The sequence below is a fragment of the Podarcis bocagei genome (genome assembly GCF_964188305.1).
Source record: "Podarcis bocagei genome assembly, chromosome: 1".
Classification (NCBI taxonomy): domain Eukaryota; kingdom Metazoa; phylum Chordata; class Lepidosauria; order Squamata; family Lacertidae; genus Podarcis; species Podarcis bocagei.
The window spans coordinates 108,068,652-108,087,365 of record NC_138125.1 but is presented as its reverse complement, the minus strand read 5'-3'; the positions used below and the strand labels follow the sequence as shown (position 1 = coordinate 108,087,365).

The window sequence follows — 18,714 nt, the reverse complement described above, 5'->3', positions numbered from 1 at the left end:
CTCAGGTTGCTGGGGTTAATTAGAGTTCTGTTTGCTGAGCTGTAAATAATGCCTGCTGTTCAGAGAGTTCTTTCCCTGTAAAATGGATGAACATTTCAGCATGTTAATGTCTTTTGATTATGAAGATGTTGCTGTGGATTAGCAGGGAGGCAGAAAGAACAGCAGGGCCACGCTCGCCACAGGTGTGTGACTCCATTGCAGTCAACAGCAGTGAACTGGGAATGAACTGCAACTTCAGGTAGATTGGCCCAGAAAGGAAAATATACTCAGTAACGTGTTTATTTCAGTAACATGGCAATAAAACGAAAGGACTTCAGAGGTGGGGACATAACATGGATTGTGATGTACAGAGCCCTAGCACTAAACTGAAAGCTTGTGCTGTTTTATTTAAAAGCATAAATGGTTGTCGCAGTCTAGAGATAAACAACTACCTGACATTCAGAAGACATCTTAAGGCAGCCCTGTTCAGGGAAGTTTTTAATGTGTGACATCTTAGTTTATTTTTGGTCTTTGTGGAAGCCGCCCAGAGTGGCTGGGGAAACCCAGCCAGATGGGCGGGGTACAAATAAATTATTATTATTATTATTATTATTATTATTATTATTATTATTATTATTATACCTGTGCCACTGCCAAATCCTTCATAGCTGTAGGTTTGAAAAGCGCGGTGAGCAAAACAATCCAAGGTATAGGATGGCAGTGCGATTTATGCCAGAATAAATTATGCCATTCAAATGGGTGGATTATAAGTAATAAATTATTATCGTTATCATTATTATCCCTATTCCAAACTCCAGATGGGCAAGGTATAAATAATAACTTCAACTACTTCTTCTTCTTCTTCTTCTTCTTCTTCTTCTTCTTCTTCTTCTTCTTCTTCTTCTTCTTCTTCTTCTTCTTTTTCTTCTTCAGGAGTAGGCTTTGGGCCAGCTTAGCTGGCCCAAGCCTGGCAGAAGGAAAACAAGCCTTTAAAATAGGTGTTTGACTTACAGCACCCCTGTTTTCCAGAGTAAACACTGTGTTGAGACACGTAACCAAAGTTAATGGAGTCTGGAAAAGGAGTAAGTCTCCCCTTCCATGCCATGCCCACCTCACCTGGAACAACCCATTTCTGCCCACTGCCTTAATAAACCTCAATGCAACTGGCTGGACCATTGGACAATGCTGCCTAATTTATTCTGTGGAGACAACATGGCAGGGGGTGAAATTTTTAATTAATGGTGGGATGGGCAGAGGAGGGAAGTGGGAGCTGTAGTTAGCAACTGAAGGGCATTTTGCATGGAGGGATATTAGTTATTTCCTGAAACGGCGCACTTGTCATTTCAAGGCCAGCAGATGACCAAAGATCGTGTGTCTGACTAGCTTTATTAAATTGCTACTGGTCTGCTAAGGATGTGAAATTTCCTGCTCAGTGGAAGCAAAAGCCAGTTCCCCCATCTTTTACTGTGATCAGTACAGCCAATTTTTGATCTACTGCTGTTTCATAATTACCACGAATGCTTTGTGAGTCTTCCATTGTCTGCTGGAAATTAAGCAGTTTGTGTCTGCGAGGCTAACAATGTAATACAGGTGTAATGACTAATGTGTGCAAAACAGAGGCTGTGGATAACACTTTCTTACATGCCGTGAGTTCTGGAATAGCAGTGGTTCACTGAGAAGGAACTAAGAGAGCCCTAGTTTGGTGCAATACTTGGAGTGTTAAACTACGACTTGGGAGACCAGGGTTCAAATCCCCACTCAGCCTTGAAGCTCATTGGCTGAGAGCTTGGGCCAATCACTGCCCCTCAGTCTAACCTACCTCAGAGAGTTGTTGTGAGGATGAACTGTTGAAGGTGGAGGGAGAATATGAAAACCTAAATATCCCAGTGTTGCCCAGGTGACAGCTTTATACCAGGCACCCCCAAACTCGGCCCTCCATATGTTTTGGGACTACAACTCCCCTCATCCCTAGTTAACAGGACCAGTGGGATGATGATGGGAATTGTAGTCCCAAAACATCTGGAGGGCCGAGTTTGGGGATGCCTGCTCTATACAGACGTTACTGCCACTGTGCAAGTTACAAACAAGGGGGGGGGGAGATTCCCTATAATATGGGTCGAACGTCGTGTGATTGTGTATACAGAAAACATAATATGCTTAGAACTTTCACAAAGTAAATAAATACAGCCATTTTCAATAACATGTGACATTGCTCAGATATGTTGACATGTCTGTGATCATGCAGTGAGAACCACCTGATCCTTTGACTCAAACACATTTCCTTGGTTTTACAGCAGGGAAATTTCCCTGATTTTCCTGCTTGCTATAAAGGAGTGTATTGAAAGCTAAGGCACATGGGCTTCAATGGTTCATCCTAATACAGTTTACTTGGCATTCAAATTCCACTGAAATCACGATGCCCTTCTTCAAAATAAATGCCTGGGTGTGGTGTTAACTGTACATAAGAGTGTGATCTGTGGCCAAAGCTGTCATGCAACCTTTTCTGCAAAAACGCATTTAACTTTTTGAGTTTAATTAGTTTGTCAGATTTTTCACTTTGTGGTGGTGTATATACAGTTTTTGTCTGTAACGCTTTACTGTGCTTTATCACCATTTCTTAAAAAGTGCAGGTTAGTTGCTTTCCTTTTCAGAACCAGTGACAGGCCATTCATTGTTTGACACCAATTTTTCAATGAGAAATGTTCCTTCTTCTGTTCATGCTGTTCAAAGTGCTTTGGAGGGCATTGGAGACATCTGTGAAGTGGCTTGTGGGACTCTTTTCTAATGAGCAGCTTCCCTTCTCTTTCTCTTTTTCTTCTCCCCCCCCCTTCCTTTGCCAGTTCTTTGGTGTCATAGAACAGGAGTTGCTAATTACAAGTGTATCCCTGTGTCAGATATGTGATCTTCCCAGAGTTGTCATGTCGTCTGTGGCTTGTCTGACTCTTACAAGAGCGGCTCTTAAAGGATGTGGAGCTTTGATTGTTGACTTTAAGCGCTTCTTGTTTTCGTTATACATAGGCATGAGTGACAGACATTAGCATTTATTTTAAAGAAAAAGAAAACACAACCCCTGTTTGAATTAATTTTCTATTTTACATAGGCCAGGTCCAAAAACCTTGTGAACCTGCCATGCTAGCATACACAGCCTACCAACCATGCCATGTGGCTTTTTCGGGGCTTGGCAGCATGCTTGTCCCGTATGGGTTGCAAAACCAGTGGTCTTAATTCCCCCCAGGTCCTTGGCAGACCGTAAGACATGGTGGATGGGGTAGTGTTTCATGTGTTGGTCAGAACCTCATTTGCACAGGCCTTGTACAACTGTTACATTCATCTGCTGTGTAATTTGCAAGAGGAAAGGCCAAAGCAGCTACAAAACAAATGGTAACAGTTACTGTGCGGAAGAGAGAAAGTAGCAGTTTGGTCCTATACAACAGGGCTGATGGATCTGAAGAGCAGAAGTTTGCAGTGTTCCTTCCCGTCATGGCATGGGACATTTACCTCCCCATCTAACCAGGGAGGGAACAAGGGGGGAAATGTTGCCCTTCCTCTCTCTGGACAATCCACTTTAGCAACCCCAGTTTGGCTGCTGTCACTGCTGGTGGTTCAGGAGAAAAGGTAATCGACATTGTGCCCCCAAGGTGTTGTTGAACTCCATCTCCCATCAGTCCTAGCCAACATGGCCAATAGCCAGGGATGATGATAATTGTAGCCTAGCAACATCCAGAGGACACCATGTTGGCTTGTGCCACTGCAGCCAAAGTGGCATAGTGAGATTGACTAGAGTAAGACATTCTGCTCCTCAATAATGTATCCTCTTACTACATTAATTCACCTTATTGGTCTCTTACAACAAGAAAATGCATTTTCAGGACTACATAGCTGACCTCGTGCTAAGCGCAAATGAATGCACGCTTTATTTCTCGGCTCCAAATCTGATCAATATATTCATCCTATATGTACAAAATACATTTATTGGACTCAATTTAATTATGACTAATTGTGTTTTTGGTTTTTGTTTGCTTTTAGATTTCCAAAGACCGCGATGGTGGTGTGATGTGCTGCTCAGCACTTGGCATGGTATGTTTAAATGGTGTAAGATACATCTAAAAGTCTGGACATTTTCCTATGAAGGTTGCTAAAAGTTATTTGAAAACTTGGTGTGGCTGACGCCTCGTTCCTTACCCCTCTGCGATGTCAGCTTAGTGCAATATTTTGCTAATTGGTCTCCTTTATCTGTCTTTTCAAAGGCTTAAGTCCCGCAAAACTGATAACAATGTACCTTTCTCAAGGGCATGTTTGTGTGGTTTCTAGGAAGAGGAATTCCTGAGTTTATCACCAATTAGTTCATCAAATGCCAGTCAGAACCTGCCAGGCACCTAGGGAAAAGGGGGTGTTAATTGAAATAGCCTGTAATTACCCTAATTCAGAAGTGAGATGTTCCCCATCAGCTTAAGCTTTTCGTTCCTGCTTTGTTCTGCACCTGTGTGAGTTCCCCTTCTGCTGCTTTCTTCTAGCTACTTAAAGCTGGAGTGGAGTGAGGTGTCTTTTAATTTTATCTACTGAAGTTAAATAGCCAGTGGGGGCGGGGGATAAATACTTTGGTAACTTTGCAATATTTCCACTGTCACAAGTGTGGCTTGTATCTCAGTAATTCATACTCAGTGTAGGCCCATTGAAATGTGGTCACTTGTCCAGTATTAAAGTTACATTGTGCCCCACACAAAGAGGCAAGACATGGGGAAATTGGGGCCATGACTCCATTGGACGCTATACAAGAACTATGTAGAAAGCCTACTGTACGGAAACTATCTACCTGGGTCAGTTGACCCAGTTCTTAATACAGGCCACATTTGGAGCTGGCGAGGGAACTTTAGCCCCATATCTTCAGGATTCCTGGCCCCATTCCTGGCCCCGTAGCCCTAAGGAGTGGTTCTCAGGAATCAACATAAAGGTGTCTCAGAGTACTGCACAATGAACATGGTCTTACTGATTCCACTATTCCACTAACAGCCACAGCCACATGGGCACCTCCAAAGTCAACAGAACCAATTGCTAAGCTCCACACGCAGGATAGAGTTGGCAAAATGATGAAGGCCATGGGCATAAGAGACAAGCCAACAAGCCACTACTTGCACACAAAGTGGGCAGAATACTGCCACTTATAGGGTGGGTGCTGCACTGCACTTCTAAATCCAGGCCAGATCTCATACTCTTTGTGGATGCATGCACAGTCCCTCATGCCTTGCCAGGCTCTGGGACCAGGTGGAAAGCCACCCCCTGTCCAGGTATGCTTCTGTGACACCGAACTATAGGACTGGGCTTTTGTTTCCTTTTGCATGTTGTAATGGTGCTATTGGCATTCTAAACCTAATTTCTGTTAAGTTTTGCCATCAGTCATTCTTTTGCTTAGTGGTCTTCTAGGACAAACATTTTAATTTAAACCCTATGTTGTTTGTTCTCGCCGGTATTTTAGTTTAATAAGCTATAACGGGTCTCCAAACTGGGATGCTCGGTAATTGCTCTGGGTTTACGTGGCATCCATTGTTCTCTTAGCTGTGCTGCTCTTTCATCTGAGAATGATAGATTTCTTTAAATAAATGGAAAAGCATGCCTTGCAACACACACCTTCCCCAAGCTGCTTCTCTTTCCTCAGAGGAAATTATTCATCCCTCGCCACAGGTGGGAGAGCAGCTGGGGAAGTGATTTTGAGAAGGAAAGGGTTACGCAGGTTTTCCTCCTCCCTTCTGCTCCAGATCACCACCTCCCGTACACTTTTCCTGTAAAAAAATAAGATGAAAAGACATCATTTGCACATCATCTAGCCCCACAATTACTGTATGGTGGATAACTGGGATATTTATACTTGAATTTGTTCTGCTTGCTAATGTGGCCAAGAAAGAGGTTGTCTGAAAGCTAAATGCTAAGGAAAAGTGGCAATTAAATGTAAATCATTGCAATGTCCCTAACAGTATTGCATGTGTGCTATGTTGCAGGTGGCAATGCATACATGCGCACGTCATGGACTTTCATTCTTCTGGGTAGCCTGTGAATTAGCAGGGGTGTAGGGATGTGCACAGATGCTAGAAGAGGATATATTTATTAGATATTATCCTTCCTTCCTCACGTTTGTGAGTTCAGCAGAGTGCATCCCTTTGCAGCTTAAAAGGAAGCTTAGATAGGCTAGTTTGGGCCCTTTAGTTTAAGTAATCTAGGATACTTTAAGGCAGGCTGGATTCTCCTGGTATTTTCCTCTTTTCTCCCCCTTAAAACAATATTCGCACAAGCAGTCTTGTAAAAGGCAAAAAGTAACATTTACTGACTCAGAGTTTCTTTTGCAGAGTAATAGATTCAGCAGCTTTGTTCAGGCAGGCTTAAAATGGTAATTCATGCTTAAGTCTAGTTTAAGGTGCAGATTGTTCTTACATTTCTGGCTTTGTGATGAGAAAAAGAGTTAAGAGTGAAGTGAGGCAAAAGAGGGGCGTGCCCAGGCAGGGAGGAAACTATAAATGGCTATGGCTCCCCCCTGGCAGGGCACAGTGGGTGTTTCTCTCAGAGTTCTCTCTAGCACACTAACAGGAAAACTTTGTGAGCTTCAGCTCTTATCATGTGCCCATCTAGCAAACATGCATTGTTGGTTTGACCGCATTGTAAATATCCCGCTGTGGCTCATTAGGAGGCCATCTGCTCTAGGATATGGTAGTGATATTTGAAGGGCTGTCAGTCCTCTCTTTGAATGTGTCCTCTCTCTAACAGCTGTCCAGTCCAAGATAAGGAACCATAACAAACCTGTGGGGAAAATCTATTGGAAACTTCATTGGACTACTTTTGTTAACAGATTCAGGAAATCTCTTAATGCTCGCAGAAACGAATGATATATAGAAGGCACAAATGGAAACACTTTGCAAGGGAGAAGAGTAAGCCAGAACTTCTGAATTTATTCTTACCAGCCTTTTCTGACATTCAAAGTCTTTCTGAATGAAAAATGAAGATATCTACTTGATTGTCCTAAATCTTTGCGGCATACATGTTGAGACTGAACTCTGCATTATTTCATGGGCAGCTCTCACATTTTGGTTTCCAGGTACAACTGTGAAGGTAACGTCACTAGCAAGTCTGATCCTAGATAAAACAAGTATATTCTGAACAAAAAGGAGACAAAAGGAAGGGTTTCCTTAGCAACAGGAACTGTAGAATAGATCTCACATAGCTACTCAGGTTTAAAGTTCACATTTGTTCTTATCCAGTTCTGAGGATAAGCATGAACCTAGACATCAAAAATGTTATAATTATTTCCTCCAAAATACTTGCCCCACCTATGACATGAACTTTTAAAAATATATCCATGTGACTAACATTTTATGGCCTAAGGACCTCATTCACCCTTAGCCAACCAGTTGGGCCTATGTGCCACGGATGGATGTACGGTAATTATCTCACACACTCATGAACACACGAGCACAGACGGCACTCAATCTGCTGAACCATGCAGTCCAATCAGTTTTCTTACAGGAGCAATGGCACTCTTTCAGTTTGTATGGACACAGAGATAAAATCATTAAAACGTAATATACAAAATTTGTCGCAATGCTAGCTGCACACAAATAAAACACTGTGTCTTAAAGACCTGCAGTTAATTTCTGCAGAGCTGTTTCTGTGATATCAAAACTTTATGTTTAATAGTACAGAGAGTTACCACATTTAACTTTCTGGAGTCAAACCTCTGTGGAGTTTTTCATCCCTCTGAACCAGACAGGTGGTAATTTTGTTAAGAAATATTAATGTTATTCACACACACACACACACACACACACACACACACACACTTTAGATTTTAAAATAGAGAGAATTATTTAAATAAGGATGAAAGTTCCTCACAATCTATCATGATACTGAGGAAGACAATAGGCAATTTTAGGAAATATAATCAGAATTATAATATTAAGAATTAATATGTCAGATCCTTCTTTCTCGCTGAGCTTTCTGGTGAACCACATCTTCCCAAAAAGTACATTACAATAATGCAAAGTGTGCAATGACTGCATTAGATGGACAAATTTGTCAACTTCAGTTTCTCATTTTTACTAATTTTGCCACATTGCCACATCAGTTTGCAATTCCTTTTAAAAAAAACATCATGAATAGTCACCAACATTTTAGCATGCATTTTTCAAAATATACACACTTTGTGTGCAATATTTGCTTAGTAGGCTCTACTTTGCAAGCATTTCCCCCCAGTGTAATGTATTTTTGTATGTTATTTTCACAAGTACATGCACTATTATGCATGCTTTCCTCTAATATACACAGTTGTTTGTTGGACAACATTATCACAAAATTCAGAGGACTTACAATTTCAAAGGATAGCAGACTTTTGGGTCACAGACTGTATTGGGAAGGGTGAGTCAAACCAATTTTCTGCCTCATCCATAGCTGACTCCTTTCAGCTATGTATACATTTGGAGAGGAACCTCAATATATGTAAAATGAATCCCCATCTACATGTAAAGACATAATTTTAAAATAGCTAAATGACTAAAAATAAAAGAAAGAGAACACCGAAAGAGGGGGCAAAGTCAATCCAAACCTTTGGTTGTCTACAAGCAGAATAAAAAGGATGATAACAGTGATTTTCAAAACCAACAAAATTAGTCAAACCTCAAAGTGATGCTAAAAACCCCTTTCTAGGAAGTTTGCTATGCCTGGCATGTGTAATAAGAACCAATGGTCATTTCACATCTAGTTTTGAAATGGCGTCTTAAATTAATTCACTCAGGGAACAAATCAAAGTCTGTTCAATGCAGTGACTATTCTATATGTACCAGTCCTCGGCAGAGAACACGTGGTGGCTAGGATCTAGAAACGCAGTCTGTTCCACGCACATGGAATTATGAACATTTCCCCTGAGTTACCTGTCATAATAAAGAGCTTTGCCAAGACTCTGCATCATCTTTAAATCCCATGGATTTCAGGGGCTCCTGCGTGGGCTTTGTTTCTATGGAATGAAGGTCACTAGAGGCTGATGGCATTTCTAGGACATTAAGTTTTATTTACAGATATATACAGGCCGAGCTTAAGAATGGAGTTCACAGCATTGCAGCGCCAAAAGATCCTGCTCCTTATGTTTTGAAGAAGGCCCTCAGTGCCACAAAGCACTGAATTGTCACAGAGAGCAAAATCAGGCCTCTGTGCCTCCTTCAAACCCAGCTGCAGGACTTCTAGTCTATTGTCGTCTTTCATGCACGTACACATTTCGGTGGCATCACCTGCCGCAGAAGCAGGGTTGAGAGAGGCTAAGCCTTTATTCCTGAATGGATCTCTCCTTTGAGAAAAGTCCACCCATTGAGAAATGTTTCCTTACAGAAGCAGGATAGTCAATCACTCTGACAGAGGCAATAAGACAGTGTCCAGCAGTCCTGACCAGACTTCATTCTTAAACCAAGAATTGCACAGCTATGATTTTAAGGGACTCTCCAGGTGACATCCAGATTATTTCCCCACTACCACCAATTTGCAACAGTACACACTTTGAGGCACCATCTCTTTGGTTTTTGTTGCTCCCTTCCTTCCTTCCTTCCTTCCTTCCTTCCTTCCTTCCTTCCTTCCTTCCTTCCTTCCCTCAGCAGGAGCATCCCTAGTTGCTGAGGACTATGGCTGCCCAACAAGATCTTATGGACCTGGGTTATGCTATTTGTGTTCAGGTCACACTTGGCCTCATGGCAGCCCCTTTGAGTTCTGAGACTCTATTCACCTCTATTCCCTGGCCTGTGGCTGTGATTAGCTCTTTCTTTACCCCTAACTCTACCTGCATAGTCTTTTTGCCACAACTTCCTAGGTCTAAAACAATGCAGATAAGATGAACTGCCCAATAGGCTTCCCTTATTATCTACAAAACAAGACTGAACCCAGGGCTGACAACAGATAAAGGAATTGTTGTTCTCATTAATGTCAAGGTTAAAAAAGAAGTCCGTAATTGTATTTGGATTAAGAACATTCAGAGTCAACATCAGACTTCTTTTTGCAGCGGTGTTCATTTTTTTCTGAGGGGGCAAATACTCTATGCCTTTCTTAAGCTGTATTTTTCCATCCTTCTAATATAGCCCTTTTAATGCATTCCTGGTTTCTAGTTTGGAGAATGGTTTACAAGGCCATCAAAGGAGGTTGATAAATTCTCAATCCATTTATTTTCTTAATTCCTGGCAGGGTGTGCTGCAAAACTATAATTGCTGCTAATATAATGAAACAGCCACCGTTCCCCCATGCAGCTTTGTTAGTGTGATCCTTTGCATGCCATGGCTTGTAGAGCTCTCATTAGTAACTCTCGGTTTATGATACTTGAGAAATAATGTGCCGCACTTCTTGTGATGGCAATGAATACCTTGGCTAAAAAGCAAAGGAGCTGAAGAGAGCTAGATGTGCTCCTGTTTGTTCTATCTGGTATCCATAGAGACAGGAAGGATTCCACAAGTGGGACATCTTCTGAAAACATTTCACAAGGTTATTTCATCACTGGGCCATCGGCAGAGCTGGGCAGCAGGCAGCAGGCTGTGGTAAGCCACAAGACATATTGGAAATTGCAGGACCAAGACCATAGTCATGAGTGAAGTCAGGGCCAAAGGACAAGCCAGGAAGCAGAATAAGAACATAAGAACATCTGCTGGATCAGGTCAGTGGTCCACCTAGCCCAGTGTCCTGTTCTCACAGTGTCCAACCAGATGCCCTTGAGAAACCCTCAAGTAGGACTCTGTGGTTTCCAGCTTCTGACTGGAGACAGAGCAAAGCCACCATAGCTAGTAGGACTGAGAGTAAGCTAATAGTCAGGACCAAAGGACACAGGGAAACACAAGAACTCAGGAAGAGCTTGTTGCTCAAGCAAGGCTTAACTGGAACAGGAAACTCTCTTATCCATGGCAAAGCTATCCCAGTTCAGTCATAGCTGATGAACCCACTACAGTTGGTAATGCACAATTTAAGTCACTGTGGTTACCTGGGTCTCTAGTGATGAATCCAGGAACAGCCCCCAAATTGTGCACGTGGCCGTTCAGAGGGAGTTCAAATCCATCAGGGACAAGTACACATTTCAGCTCCCAGATCTGGGAACTGCCTATCTATAGGGTCTTTATCTTGTCAGGATTCAATCACAGTACATTAGCCCTCAACCAGGCCCTGGTTGAGGACATGTGTGGCTTCTCTTGATTCATGTGTGTGTCACTAATATATTGGTGATGTTTTGCTCCAGGTCTCCTAATGACTATCCTAAGTGACTTCATACAGAAGTTAAATAGCACTGGGGACAAAACTGTGCTGTCTGGCATCCCAGATATCAGCTGAGTGAAGAAAGCACCCAATACTATTCTCTGGAAGCAAATGAAACCGCTATGGCACATTCCCCAAAACTCACTGGAACAGTCCAGGAGGTCAATGGTTTCAATAACTGCTAAGATATCATGGAGAATCAGTAGGGTCAGTGTCCTTAGAAAGGTCAGAGTGGCCAAGACCAATTCTGTTCCAAAACTATGCCTCAACCCAGACTGAAAAAGCTCAGGAAGAGTAGGTTCATCCAAGACTGTCAGCAGCTGAACTGCCACCACATTCTTCTTGCTCAAAAAATGGTGTACAGGTGACTGGGTGTTAGGTAACATAGACCCATGAGTCCTAGGTGGGTAGGTGTGTTTTCAGGAAAGGCTGCACTATGGCTCCTTCAAGGCAGTTGGGACCACTCCTTACATCTATCCAGTCAACCTGCAACAGCTGGTACAAAGCCAGGAAGGGAAAAGGTGGTAGGTTGGACAACTGCAAGTGCCTTATCCGCATTCTTAGGTGTCAGTAACTGAGATGGATCCCACAGAATAGGACAGAATGATGCATTAGACACCTCTGTTGATACTGCATCAACAGCAGCATTCAGATCTGCTGGAAGATGGGTGAATTCCTCCTTAAAATGCTTCACAAAACTCCTGCAGTGATTTTGATCCAGCTCTGGATAATATATGGATGGTGAAATAATATTTGGCTTGCTGGGTCACATCTAGCAAACCTGACTTCTACATAGAATTACAGAAGGAACCCAACGGCTGTTTAGTCCAACTCCTGTCCTAACAACACTAAAGCACTCCAGACAATTCCTTGACAATATACTGGGGGGAAAACAAACTACTGAGAAAGAGATTTGCACATGAATCAGTTTTTAAACTACTAAACCTATAGTGGGGGTGTGCAGGACAAAGAGAGAAGTATGTAAATGTAGAATGAGCTAATATACATGTGCATAAATGAGCTGCAGTGCAGTCTCTAGCTCACAAATTGTTACAGAAAGGGGAATTTTGTTATAAAGCTGCTTCTTCCACGATCCACAATGGAGCATGCATATACTGGCCAGAGAGTGATCAAGAAGATGCCGTAGGCAAAAATATCCATGTTTGTGCAATGTTAAGAATCAGTGTTCTGAGCTGAACCACACACATACACTCAACACATGATGGCATAATTTTTGTTTAGTGAAGTGTCAGCCATGGATTTCTTACAACGGGATAAATCAGGCATAGGCAAACTCGGCCCTCCAGATATTTTGGGACAACAACTCCCATCATCCCTGACCACTGGTCCTGTTAGCTAGGGATGATGGGACTTGTAGTCCCAAAACATCCGGAGGGCTGACTTTGCCTATGCCTGGTATAAATTAAGAGTCTGTGTCACTAGGGGATACAATGTTCAGAACTGGATGAGCACTTTGCTATGTGGGGGAAAATGGGTAACTAACTAATAAGAAGTAAAGAAAAGAGGAAAGGAGATAAACCATAATATCTTTCAGATAGACCTGTTTGGGATTCTTTAAAGTGGATCAGTGTTTCATCTGGAAAAGGAGCAGCAAAGGGTAGCCACTTTTGCTCATTTTCTCCAAGCAACAGTTCTCACTGGTTTATGTAAGAGGAAAGTTGTTAGGAGAAAGCATTAAATTTGGAAACCCTAGATTCTTTCTAAACTTCCATGTTGGTGACACACTTTTTCGACATGCACCATTTCACAACATGTTAATTCAGTTCTCCTAGCAAACCAGAGGTTTAATTAACCTGCTATAAGAGATATGGACACATATCATGCGACACACCTAAACACTACAGTCAACCTACTAACCGGTCATTACACACAGTTTGGAAAGCTCTGCCCTAGATTAAGACACACCCACACCCAAAAATGGGAGGTTCTGTCTGACTTTTGAAGCATCAAAGCTATGCACCTTGGAAACAGGATGTTATGATGCTCAATGTTTTTATTTTAGGGCTTCAGTGGGTAGGTTTATCATGGGCCCAGGATTCAACATGAAGTTGACTCTGTCATGACTCAGCAACTGAAGTTGAAAAGATAGTTTCTCCCTTATCAGATGGAATCAGGACACTGGGCATCACCCAGACTTTACAAACTCCCTGGCAAGTTCACCAACAGCAAGTAACTTTCCTCTCCGATAAGGGGACAGTAGCAGAAGATATAGTAAGTGGACTCTGCAATGGAAGTCCACTCTTGTGAAGGTGGAGATCCAGTGACTTCCGTCTCTCCATTTTTTCCCAAGACATTAGGATTTTGCTTGAATTCGGGAAGGGAAGAGTTATGTTCAGTAAGCTGTAAGGTGTTGGGAGCTTGTTACTCCATGGAGGATTCATTGTGGAAGATTTATTCTACGGGGGCAGTGTAGAAGAAACAGTGTAGAAGAAACATTCTGAGCTGCAGTAGAGGGTTGAATTGCTTCAGGAATTTCTCGTAATACTAATCTTATGGGGCGGGGGGGGCATAACGATAGAGTTTGGGGTTACTGTGGGACTGCATGGCATTTTCTCTAGCAAGGGGTCGTGACCTAAGTTATTATTTTCTGCTGTAGTAAAAATGACTCCCATTATTGCTGCAACAATTTGCTCTGATTTCTTCATGGCATTCCAGAAAGTCTTAACAGTTTATCTCTCACAGTGTGCCAAGCAATAATGTGACATACGGCTCTTTTTCTTTTTTTAACCCTCCAGAGATACAAGAAGTGCTTGTGAAGGTCCATTTTATCGAAGAGCTTTTAATAGATTTGTGGTGGGTGGAGAGAAATAGAGAGGCAGGGGGAGGAAGAGGTCTCTAGACGTTCTGGTTAGGAGCAGCTAAGTGCTTGATAGAGGGGATAGGAAGAACAGGATTCAAAGAAAGAAGGAAGACTTTGGTAAATAACATACTGCCTTTCATATAAAAACAATGCATGATACAGAGAAAGCATACAGCCTTCTGTTTTATGAGGTGGTAAAAGAGCTTCGCGCCATTAAGTGAAGATATTTATTTTAAAATTAATTTTATTTACTTATTTTTTCCCCTTCTTGGCCCCCAGTGCCAAAATCAGTGGGCTCTTGGAAAGTCAGAAACAATTACTGGGGGGTACATTAGCTCTTGGGCTTTTTGCTAGCCACGAATAGGTTTATGAGATCTTATCATAATTCCATTTAAGATTTAAGACCTTCCCCTGCTTTTGATGCCCTTCCAATGGGAAACTAGCATTTCCTTACATATACGAATATCTCCTCCCAGTTAAGTTATCCATGCTGTGACACATAAGTTAGAGCAATTGTTTCTTTATTTTTTGAAGATGAATGAATGAATGAATCGATTTTTTTTCGATCACTGACCAGAATGACTTTTTGAAGTTGTCAGTACACACATCAAACGTCAACTGCCCTACATGAGGTATTATGTAGCTTACATGCTGCAGGCTCATAGCTGTGTGGTTGGAATTGCAATTTCAGCACCAGGAGCTTCCCATAAACACGTAGTCAGAATTTACTTGTTGTTGCAACCATCCTGGTCATTTCAACCAAATAGTAAATGGAAGTATTCTATGCATACTGTGCAGAATAGGCATAGATACAGTGGTGCCTCGCAAGACGAAATTAATTCGTTCCGCAAGTCTCTTCGTCTTGCGGTTTTTTCGTCTTGCGATGCACGGTTTCCCATAGGAATGCATTGAAAATCAATTAATGCGTTCCTAGGGAAACCGCCTTCGGACCAGGTCCGGGGACAGTCTGCCCCCGGACCTCTTCTGAAGGCTGGGGGGGGGACAAGGGCTTTTCTTCCCACCCCCAGCATTTTAAAAAACCCTGGGACAGCGGAGGACTTCTCCGCTGTCCGGGGCGATCTTAAAATGCTGGCGGGCGGCATTTTAAAATCGCCCCGGACAGCGGAGGACTTCTCCGCTGTCCGGGGCGATTTAAAAGCCCCTGGGAAGGCAGGCAGGGGGGACAAAGACTTTCGCCCCCTGCCCGCCTTCAGAAGGTGTTCCCGCCCCCCGCCCCACTTCGGAACAGCTTTCCGAAGTGGGGCGGCTGGGGCAGGTGTCCCCGCCCCCCCCTCCCCACTTCGGAACAGCTTTCCGAAGTGGGGCGGCGGGGGCAGGTGTCCCCGCCCCCCCTCCCCACTTCGGAACAGCTTTCCGAAGTGGGGCGGCGGGGGCAGGTGTCCCCGCCCCCCCTCCCCACTTCGGAACAGCTTTCCGAAGTGGGGCGGCTGGGGCAGGTGTCCCCGCCCCCCTCCCCACTTCGGAACAGCTTTCCGAAGTGGGGCGGCGGGGGCAGGTGTCCCCGCCCCCCCTCCCCAATTCGGAACAGCTTTCCGAAGTGGGGCGGCTGGGGCAGGTTTCCCCGCCCCCCTCCCCACTTCGGAACAGCTTTCCGAAGTGGGGCGGCGGGGGCAGGTGTCCCCGCCCCCCCTCCCCACTTCGGAACAGCTTTCCGAAGTGGGGCGGCGGGGGCAGGTGTCCCCGCCCCCCCCTCCCCACTTCGGAACAGCTTTCCGAAGTGGGGCGGCTGGGGCAGGTGTCCCCGCCCCCCCTCCCCCCTTCGGAACAGCTTTCCGAAGTGGGGCGGCTGGGGCAGGTGTCCCCGCCCCCCCTCCCCCCTTCGGAACAGCTTTCCGAAGTGGGGCGGCTGGGGCAGGTGTCCCCGCCCCCCTCCCCCCTTCGGAACAGCTTTCCGAAGTGGGGCGGCGGGGGCAGGTGTCCCCGCCCCCCGCCCCACTTCGGAACAGCTTTCCGAAGTGGGGCGGCGGGGGCAGGTGTCCCCGCCCCCCCTCCCCACTTCGGAACAGCTTTCCGAAGTGGGGCGGCTGGGGCAGGTGTCCCCGCCCCCCCTTCGGAGCAGCGTTTTAAAATGCTGGGGGTCGGGAGCGAAGCGCTGCCGAACCCCAGCATTTTAAAATCTCCCCGGGACAGAGACTTCTCTGCTGTCCCTTGGAGATTTTAAAATGCTGGGGGTCGGCAGCGAACGCTTCGCTCCCGCCCGCCAGCATTTTAAGATCGCCCGGGGCAGGCGGGGGGGGGAGGCAGGCGGGGGGGAGCAAAGACTTTTGCCCCCCGCCGGCCTTCAGAAGAGGTCCTCTTCTGAAGGCCGGCTGTGGGCGAAAGTCTTTGCTCCCGACCGCCAGCATTTCCCTATGGGCTTTCGTCTGGCGATGCAAGCCCATAGGGAAATTCGTCTTGCGAAGCGCCTCCAAAACAGAAAACCCTTTCGTCTTGCGGGTTTTCCGTCTTGCGAGGCATTCGTCTTGCGGGGTACCACTGTACACTGTTAAAATACAGTGACAACCAATTTATACAGTTATACATTAAAATGCAGACCCACACAAATAAGTTTCTCTATTACATTACCGACCAGACTTTACAGTCCATCATATTGTCCTTGATGAACGTACTTCACGCTCCATAAACACATAACACATGGCTTATAAGGCAGTTTTCTCTAGGAATCTGCTTCTTTGCATCTACTGTCCATTTAACAACTGGTACCAAGCAAGATAAGCAGAATGGAATTCTGATCTTGAGATGCAAGAAAGCCTCTAAATTACTCATCAAAAGGGGGCAGAAATGATGATGCAAATCTAAACTGAATCCTTCCAGCACAATATGTTAATTTTTTTATATAATAGTTATTAAGACTTACAATCTATGAGTAATATCCTGTGTTCTAGAAGCCTATTACATGATTTATAAGGAAGCTGAACATTCTAGCTCACTTATAATGTCAGGGAACAGTGGTAAGGTCTCAGATACTGCTCTTTTAAAAAGAAAAGAAAAGAAAAACTTTATTGGTTTTTGTAAGACCAATTGTCTAGAGCACAAATTGTCTAGAGCACAAATCAGTGACAAGCGAAATAATCATGAAGTACTGGTGGTTAAACAGCTTAGCACTACAAACGTACAAGAGAGACCAGCAATAAAAAGTTGCAGTATAGAGAATTCTTCTTCAGTGTTCCAGCTAACCATGTCTTCTTTCAGAATAGTCCACTCCCATCTCCCCTGCAGAAGACATGAATTGAGCATCCATGCCATATTTAAAGCACATGGTTCCCTCAACATAGAATACTGGGAGCTGGAGTTGACTCCTCACAGAGCTGCAATTCTCGGCACCCTTAACAAACTCCACTTCTCCAGGGGAACCATGTGCTTTAAAGGTATGATGTGGGTGTAGCCTTAGTATTCTGTGCCCTGTGGGCATGCTCAGTCCTCGTCCAGCTGGTGTGGGGGTGCTTCTCTTAGGCTTCCCCCCCCCCAAATGTTTATTTCTTCTATGAAACCTTCGGGTTCACGCTTGTTTCTCAGCAGCCATATTTTGGCTGTATTCCCATGATAACTCGGGGGAAGGGCTGTAGCTAAGTGGCAGAACATCTTAGAATCATAGAATCATAGAGTTGGAATAGACCACAAGGGCCATCAAGTCCAACCCCCTGCCACGCAGGAAACACCATCAGAGCACTCCTGACATATGGTTGTCAAGCCTCTGCTTAAAGACCTCCAAAGAAGGAGACTCCACCACACTCCTTGGCAGCATATTCCACTGGCGAACAGCTCTTACTGTCAGGAAGTTCTTCCTAATGTTTAGGTGGAATCTTCTTTCTTGTAGTTTGGACCCATTGCTCCGTGTCCGCTTCACTGGAGCAGCAGAAAACAACCTTTCTCCCTCCTCTATATGACATCCTTTTATATATTTGAACATGGCTATCATATCACCCCTTAACCTCCTCTTCTCCAGGCTAAACATGCCCAGCTCCCTTAGCCGTTCATCATAAGGCATCGTTTCCAGGCCTTTGACCATTTTGGTTGCCCTCCTCTGGACATGTTCCAGTTTGTCAGTGTCCTTCTTGAACTGTGGTGCCCAGAACTGGACACAGTACTCCAGGTGAGGTCTGACCAGAGCAGAATACAGTGGCACTATTACTTCCCTTGATCTAGATGCTATACTCCTATTGATGCAGCCCAGAATTGCACTGGCTTTTTTAGCTGCCGCGTCACACTGTTGGCTCATGTCAAGGTTGTGGTCAACCAAGACTCCTAGATCCTTTTCACATGTACTGCTCTCAAGCCAGGTGTCCCCCATCTTGTATTTGTGCCTCTCATTTTTTTTGCCCAAGTGCAATACTTTACATTTCTCCCTGTTAAAGTTCATCTTGTTTGTTTTGGCCCAGTTCTCTAATCTGTCAAGGTCGTTTTGAAGTGTGATCCTGTCCTCTGGGGTGTTAGCCACCCCTCCCAGTTTGGTGTCATCTGCAAATTTGATCAGGATGCCCTTGAGTCCATCATCCAAGTCGTTGATAAAGATGTTGAATAAGACCGGGCCCAAGACAGAACACTGTGGCACCCCACTAGTCACTCTTCTTTGCATGCATCCCATGGCATCTCCAGGTAAGGATGGAACACTAGAGAGCTGCTGCCAGTGCAGGGACAAT

At 44.4% G+C, this 18,714-nt stretch overlaps 1 long non-coding RNA gene across 1 annotated transcript in view; it reads left to right on the top strand.

Annotated features, from left to right (window-relative positions):
- LOC308583754 overlaps positions 1 to 18,714 on the top strand; it is a 152,566-nt gene that overhangs the window by 117,532 nt on the left and 16,320 nt on the right. The window contains exon 2 of the long non-coding RNA XR_014006405.1: positions 4,006 to 4,056. This is a non-coding gene — a long non-coding RNA (uncharacterized lncRNA). The remainder of the gene's footprint in view (positions 1 to 4,005; positions 4,057 to 18,714) is intronic.